The following is an 8,069-nucleotide window of genomic DNA, read 5'->3' as shown; positions in this document are numbered from 1 at the left end:
ATGATAAGATAAGAACATATGGAATTTGAATATCTGGTTGCTTTTCCCATTTTCTTGCAAAAATAATATGGAAATAGAGTGCAATTATCTATATGTTAGTCTTTTCACTTTCTGACACAAAAGTGATAAGTCCGACTGAGAAAACATACTCACTTCCTAGAACAATTTTTTTGTGCGGTATATCAGAGTAAGGGCGATATAGACAAGGTAAACATAAACGTTAGTAATTTTAAGGGATAATAAATTGTACATAAATGCATCAAGTATTTATGTAGGTAACCACACTGACGTAATTTCCTAAACCTACTTTGCATAAATATACGGTAGCTCTTGTGCGCGATGCATAAGTGCATAACTGATTTAGGAAGATGTGCAGCACACATAAATGATTTAGAAAGATGTGCAGAAGACATAAATGATTTAGGAAGATATGAGAACGGAAATCTATGTTTAAAGTTATAGCTTACATATCAATGCCGGAACTGTTGCTTACCTCTTTTCTGCTAGTTTATGATCCCCTTAATCATGGTCTTGCTAGATGAGTATGCAAGGCAACAAGCTCCTGCCGTGCTTTAGCCCTAACTTTTATTATCCCGGTGTCAAGTAGTAGTGTGCTACCATCATTTAGAATGGCTCTCCACAAGTTTGCTCATTGTTCACTTAGGCAGCTGATTAGCAACGAAATTTGGTTTCAAGCCACAACCTTTGGTTTTTTATGCTTGCCTTGCACTGGAATAGATCAGGAAAATGTGGCCGAAGAGCAGCAGGACATGCCCATATGGGTTATCTCAGACCAAGTAAAGCACATGGCCGGAAAGACTTCTCCATTGGAGTTCGCCCACCGAACCATGTTTCATCATGGCCGGAAAGACTACTCCTCAATAGATGAAACATGATGGCAGTAGTACTACAACTGGGAGATGATGTGGCTGAGGAGGCGACAGCTTGGGGAGTGGCAGCGTTGGGGCCAAACCGGTGAGGGGGGGCGTTAGAAGCCAAGGCATCACGTGTGGGCGGGCTAGCATAGAGCACGGCCTGCTTGGGGCTGACAATCATCCATAGTGTCACCATCGGCAGATTTATTTGGTGATGCATAGCTTATGCACACTATCTCCAACACACACGAAAAAAACGCCCTTCAGCTCTCCTGGCTACTTAGCAATCTCATGAGCAAGCTGATTTGCTCATCAGCAAATAAATCAATCAGATACCTAGGTTATTTCAAAGTGGTGATAATGTATGAACGATCACCTGACGAAGTACGGAGAGTGCGGAAAATCAACAATCAAAGTGCAGCAATGCAAAACCAGTACCAACAAAATCTCATAGAGACAAAAAAAACAAAGCTAATGATCTTCTTGTAACATATTTTTGGGATAATGTGGTGAGTAGATAAACCTCAAGGGCGGCCCTGCTAGGAAGTAGGAACACATATCTTCCATGCAAAACCAAACTTCTCCTTATATATGGCATTCTACTTGGCCAATAGCTACAGTAGGGAATGAGATCAAACTGTGTTCAGAATGATAATAGAAATGAACAAGTGAAAGAAGTTGCAATACCTATACGTTGGAATCAGTGGACTCATCTCTTCTCTGTTTCTTCGCATGCCTCATTTTCAGAAGAAACACTCTCTGATCCCTCATCTTTGCCAGCATTTGTTCCCATCTATCTTTCTTGTGCAAACTTCTCCTTATATATGGCATTCTACTTGGACAACAGCTACAGCAGGGAATGAGATCAAACTGTGTTCAGAATGATAATAGAAATGAACAAGTGAACGAAGTTGCAATACCTATACGTTGGAATCAGTGGACTCATCTCTTCTCTCTTTCTTCGCATGCCTCATTTTCAGAAGAAACACTCTCTGATCCTTCGTCTTTGCCAGCATTTGTTCCCATCTATCTTTCTTGTGCAATGTTTTAGACATCTGTTGTCTATAGAAATTCCCAATATCAGTTACAGACTGCATTCGAAACAGTCTCTACAATAGATTGTCATTTTGTCTATATGCAGCATTCGAGACCTTAGAAATTATCCAAGCAATCACCAAATATTGTTTCTCGTCGTCTAATGTAGCCTACCAATCAGTGGGATCACGAATCCATCTCCCCAAAAGCAAAATTACTTGAACACACGAGCAATCTCTTGCTTGGAATTGTTAAGTACATATCATACAAACATCACATTACCATGAGAACTCATTGCCTGGGACGTTCCATGCCTTCTTGTGCATTGGGTTTTCGGGACAGGCTGACGCGAAGAGGTGCGCCTACTGTCTATGTCGCCCAACCAAACAACCATTCTGAGCCGGCATGGAGAGATTGCAGCTTGCGTCCTGACCGGAGGTGACCTGTGGGGATCGTTCTGTCAGTGATAGGAGCATGGATCCCTGTCGTTAGTCGAGCTCAGAATGGAAAATACTAACCGAATGGATCAAGGAGAGGAACTAACCGAATACCCCGTGAAAAATTGTGGGCGCTCTCGTAGCCGGCAACATAGTTCCACTTGGGTTTCCCGGAGATAGTCACTATGTTGAGCTCAGCCCTGAGGACTACTCGGATTCATTGCCACCGCTGCTTCTGCCGTCTTTTCCGATGATCTTGGATCGCGTGTAAGGCTGGACACGAGCCAGCTCGAGCCGGGCTCGGTGCGAGCCGCACTTTAGCTCGCTACAAAATGGCTCGGCTCGAGCTGGCTCGTTTGTCTCACGAGCTGGAAAAAGAGGCTCGGCCCGAGCTTCGCACAAACTCGGGTTAGCTCGGGTCAGCTCGCGAGCCGACCATGTATGTGCCACTACCATGTGGGCCCATCTTCTGCAACAGCGGTGAGGAGTGACATACGTGACGGAGATGACAGGAGGAGCAGCGCGCCGGAGTAGGAAGGAGCAGAGGGAGTGAGAAGAATGGAGAGGACAGCGGACCATCCGCGAGGAGGAAGCTGTGGTGACCGGCGGTGTGGGTGCTGGAGCTCGGCTCCATGGGCAAGGGCATCCTGTGTCTTGGCGGCGGCGGCCTGTGGTGTCCGCGGCAGAGAAGCTCGTGATAGGAGTGCAGCGGCAAGTGGTGAACATCTGGGGCGGCGGCGGCGCGTGGTATTCTGCGGGACGCTGCTACACAGTGTCCAGGCACTGTGTAGTCTTCCACGGTGCCCCACCCAAAAATGGAAAGAAACAAGTTTGTCTGCTCCACGTATTGCTAAAAAGGAAAGTTTGGTCCCCCACATTTTCTCCTTGACCCAGCGTGCGATGCTTAGCTTTCCCATGATTTGTAAAAAGATACAACCACAATGTGAACCCAAAACAGCTACCCCCGGTACTTTGTCATGCCTTCTCTGACACGCGTGGCTAGTACACGGCAGAAAGAACAGTACTAAATCTTGTAAAGAATGCATTCACACATGCAGTTGGCAAAACCGAAAAAAACATCATATATACAACTTCACCATCGTCCTTTTAATGTAACAAAACACATCGCTTTCAAAGCAACCCGTAGATGAAAATTTGGCCCAACCAATCGACAAGAATTACGCTTCAACCAGGCCTCTCCCTGCTGCAACCTACATGTAAATATATCAGCGTCATTACATCTGCGGGTTAATCTTGTGTTCAAAAAATACATTCCAGACTATTAACAACTATATTTATGGTTGTGCGACAATGCAGTTTACATCGAAAACTACATATACAATTCATCAGTTGCAAACTACATATACCATAGAAAAGAGTGATGTGGTTTTGATCAAAAAAATATTTAATCGAGGGATGGAAGATTAACATGTATCAGAATAAAAATACATATCAGGTTGAACCAAGAAGAAATCAAGAATAAACTACTATCTAATCTGACCCAAAACTTGTGGGAATAAAAATAGTACATTCTATGACTAGAATAATACATCCCATATGCAATTTTAATGAGAAAATACATCATGTTGAATAAAAAAAAGTTCCGGAAAGAACCATACTGTCTAATGTGAAGCAAAACTTCGAGGGATGCAAAAGAACTTCCTGTGATATAATAATACATCCCGTATGCACAATATAATCATGAAAATACATCATGTTGGATAAAAAATTCAGGATGTTACCTACTGTTTAATCTGACCAAAACTTCAAGGAATATGAAAGTACATCCTATTATGCAATATAAGGACATAATTATACATCCATATGCATAAAATACAACGCGATTTACTTTCTAGTCATATGACCATCAGGCTTCCTCACTAAAGAAGCTTGCAAGCTGGTACCTACAACTAGTGTCGTCCTTGCATCAGTAGTCCACACAAAAGTAGCTTGAAGCATGATGGAGACCAAGGATGTAATAGAGTGCAAGACTGTGAAGATCCAAGTGGTGGGAGCGTGTTAGTTACCATGTTGGTAAGAGGCAGCTGAGCAACAGTCATGTTGTATGGCATGCCGGAGAAGTCCTCCACGATTTCCTCTTGACAATCCTCGAGAAGGTGTCCCTGCAACGCAGCACAGCCCAGGGAATTTCTCACCGGCTAGAAGAAACAACAGAGAAGGGCAAGAAAATACGCTAGCATTTCATAGAGGATGGAATTGGAAGCTTCAAACATAATAATGATAATGGAGTGCGGCATGAACTAGCTAGTCTCCGGAAAATACATGCACTCAGATTTAAATGTATACCATTGGGAGATGTTGCACTTTGCATATAGGAGAAAAATACATCCTACAGATAGTGTTGATACAAAAAAAAAGACATGTGATTTAGGTGCAATAAATACATACAGTGGAAAAATGCAACTAGTATTCTCTAAGAGAGTAGCATGTATTTTAGGGGCAATTTTTACATCTGTGATAAGAAAAATACAACCCACAAAACTAGTACTCTCCAAGTCTAACACATTGCATGTATTTATATGCAAGTTTTACATCCTGTGAGAAAAAGAACCTACAAAGTAGTTCATTTTTTTAGGAAAACCTACAAAGCTGACCAGTGTTCCTTTTTTCTACTCTCAGTACCCGCGGCTGGGCACAGCCGAGCAGTTTTTCAATTCATGGTGTCGCTGTTTTTTTCAACTATCAGGTAGTAGCACGGATGTGTTCCAGGGTATGCCATGACATGCTCTGTAGGTCCGCCAAATCGTGGTTGATTCACGCGCGAAATAGAGGAAAAACTTCAGTACGGAAAGAAACAATGCGGGGGGGGGCAGCGGACGGAAACACTCACCAGCACAAAAAGATTGATAGACGAACACATCCGCCTTGACACAGAACCACGCAGCTGATGTTCGTCCGTGGCTTGTCCCCGACGGGCCACAGTACTCGGATGTGTCGAATCCTAGAGCGATGCCACCGGATACTCCTTCACCGAGCCTCGCACGACGGCCGCCCACCTTGGATGCATCGATTAGCGAGGGCGCGCCGCCGATGATCCTCCATCGATGGTCGCCGGCCTCGATTCGCGGGGGCACGCCACTGAATGATCCCCTCTCACCACGGCTACCCCATCGGGAATGTCGGTCCGCACGTCCGCACCGTCAAACGCTCCCTAGCACTGATTCCCTTAAACGTACACCCACCCCACTGTCTTTCACCGGGCCTCCCGCCGCCGACGAGGCCGATTTAGCGGTGGGATCGGAGGAGATGTTGACGGCCTGACGGGTGAGAGGGGAGAGGGGAATGGGGACGAAAAGTCAATGACCGAGGGCTGTTTTTCTTGACTGTTTTCCGCAACTTCATTCGATCCGTTCGATCCCGATCCGACGTCATCAAGAGGGGAGCACCGCCTAAGACCAGAGAGTGCCCAGGCAATAGTTAGATTATGCGTATTCTGCGTGGGTTGGAGACAGGCAAAGCAACCAGACAAGAACGAGACCTGAACCTGACCTAGTCGATCAATTCGTTCACCATTCATGGGCCAGAAGCCAGAAAGCAGCCCAGATCGCCTCCTCCCTCTTAATTCGTTAAAAAATGACGAGCTTTCGGGCCGGCCCGAGCCGAGCCTGCCGAGCCAAAAGCCCGTGACGATCCAGAAAACTGGGTTCGGCTCGGTTTGCCTTTTCTACGGGCCGAGCTCAACTCGGGCCGAGCCGCGAAAAGCTCGGGCCAAGCTAAAAACTCGGCCCGTATGTCCAGCCTTAATCGCGTGGCAATGACCGCGCTGCCGCGCACTGTTCGGCGCCCTAGGTGGTCCGCCTCATCCCCATTGAGTGTGGTTCTCCTAGGAGCGATAGAGGCAGTCGATGAACTTAGCGATGATGGCCTCCGCGGTCTGAGGACCTTCTCTTCCTTGGCGATTATGTGAGCGTAGTTGTTAGGGTCACCCTCGGCGGCGAACTTGAGGAGGAGGGCAGCGGCGCAACCGCGCTAGGCGGTTGCTAGGTCTTGGGTGGGGAGATGAGAAAGAAAGGGGAAAGAATGAACCCACGGTGGACAAATTGACGAGCCGTGCGTGGTTGGCCAGTGCTTTTTTCATTTTTTTTCTTGCATGCTTTGGATCTTCTCATGGTGTTTCTTGGTCAAGCCCTTGAAACTAAATATTTTTTCTATCTATGCGTAGGGCTGACGCTACAGATTTGATCAACGACGATAACCCAAACATGTACTACACCTTCTGTGACACACCTTTCATACGTACGATTGTTCTTTGGTCCAGATAAGTTTGATCTAGTTCTCCAGTCTAGATATATTATGCAAGGGGATGGGGATAAGGTTGTACCTTTTCTTCAACTGACAGGGTGCCATCCACATGCCGCGAGGCGACCCTGCGGCCATGGACCATGACTCCGTGGAGGCTTCCTGCCGGAAGCATCAACTCTCTCATGGACAGGGTGGCGATCTCAGGTGAGGTTTGGGGTCGCTGGAGATCCACGGGGTGGCGGCCGGATGTGGGATCTCCATTTTTCGGCAGAAGTTTTTCTAGTGGGCGATGAACTATGCTTGACAAAGGGACGAGCAAAAAGCTGTGGGAGGCGGAACACGGAACCTGACTTACTTTTTTAGGTAGTGAGATGGCAGGGGGAAATGATGTGGAATGCACAATCCCTGTAAATTAACATAGAACCAAACGATGACATGAACAATAAACGCATGTGTCTTCTATATCCGGAAGTATTTTAATTAGATTCAGGCTAGGCTCATACAGAAAATTAAGGGAGAAATATAAGAGAAGTGAAAGAACTTGGAGCATGCAAAAGAACATTGCTCCAGCAACGTACAACCTTCCCAACAGATGCATCTCTTGAAGAGATAGTCCCCTATGACATGTCTCTGATTCTAAGCTACTCAATAAATAATGGCAGCAATCAGTCTATCAAATCTAAATGATATTTGAGCCACAAAGTGTAATCTTCATCTCAGTAATTACATGCATTTTTGACTTTTTGGCTAAAGCAAAAAAGGGCCAAATTAGGGCATCCTTCTCCAAATAATACTATTGTTTAGACTCCTTCAGTACACCATGTAATGCTATAAGTAGATTTAGGACTACATACGAAATGCACAATTATTAATACCATCATAAACTCTGAAGTTAATTCATGTAGTCTAAAAGAATGTAACTTCTTTTTGATCAGATCAAAGGTGAGTAATTTTCGTGATGAAAATTTAGCCTATGAAATGATCAAACAAAACATACCGTCCAGAACCATTGATGAAGGACTGTGTTAAGCAGTGACCTCGGCATGTCCTCTATATCTACACTGCAACAGTAACTTAATTACCAGATCTATTTTTCATGAGAGGAAAGCAACTTGTCGGATTTAGAAAATCAACTTGACTGATTTGACGATGAGTTGTTGTTCCACCTACAAGGAAAATAATAAAGACAGTAACTATTGTGGTTTTTTTCAAAATGGATCTGTTTATTTTTTCAGAAGAGATAATGACTTATACAATTATACATAACGTGCATGTGCACGTGCTTGATTACTAGTAGCAACTAAAAGTAACTTTGCAATAACATTTCATCGCGACGCATCACAAACAACGACAAAGGTAGTTCCAGTATTTGAGGTTGTGAGCCACGCCCATGATCTGGCTCACGATTCCTCCTCAGCTACAGCATCAGGCCGAACATGGGATCGTAGCGCTCGCCACC

The 8,069-nt window shown here is 45.0% G+C and overlaps 1 long non-coding RNA gene across 2 annotated transcripts; it reads right to left on the bottom strand.

The window, feature by feature from the left end:
- Positions 1-3,397: 3,397 nt before the first annotated feature.
- On the bottom strand, positions 3,398-6,920 carry LOC139831693 (uncharacterized). 2 transcript variants are annotated; one of them, XR_011746133.1, is made up of 3 exons: positions 5,199-5,581; positions 4,375-4,470; positions 3,398-3,558 (listed from the first exon to the last, which is right to left on the bottom strand). It is a non-coding gene; the product is annotated as an uncharacterized lncRNA (long non-coding RNA). The 2 variants fall into 2 exon arrangements; XR_011746132.1 differs by lacking the exon at positions 5,199-5,581 and adding an exon at positions 6,690-6,920 and having other exon boundaries at positions 3,400-3,558.
- Positions 6,921-8,069: the final 1,149 nt, after the last annotated feature.

Source organism: Lolium perenne, chromosome 5, assembly GCF_019359855.2.
Source record: "Lolium perenne isolate Kyuss_39 chromosome 5, Kyuss_2.0, whole genome shotgun sequence".
NCBI lineage: Eukaryota > Viridiplantae > Streptophyta > Magnoliopsida > Poales > Poaceae > Lolium > Lolium perenne.
The sequence above is the reverse complement of the archived record's forward strand: the minus strand, read 5'-3'. Positions and strand labels throughout refer to the sequence as shown.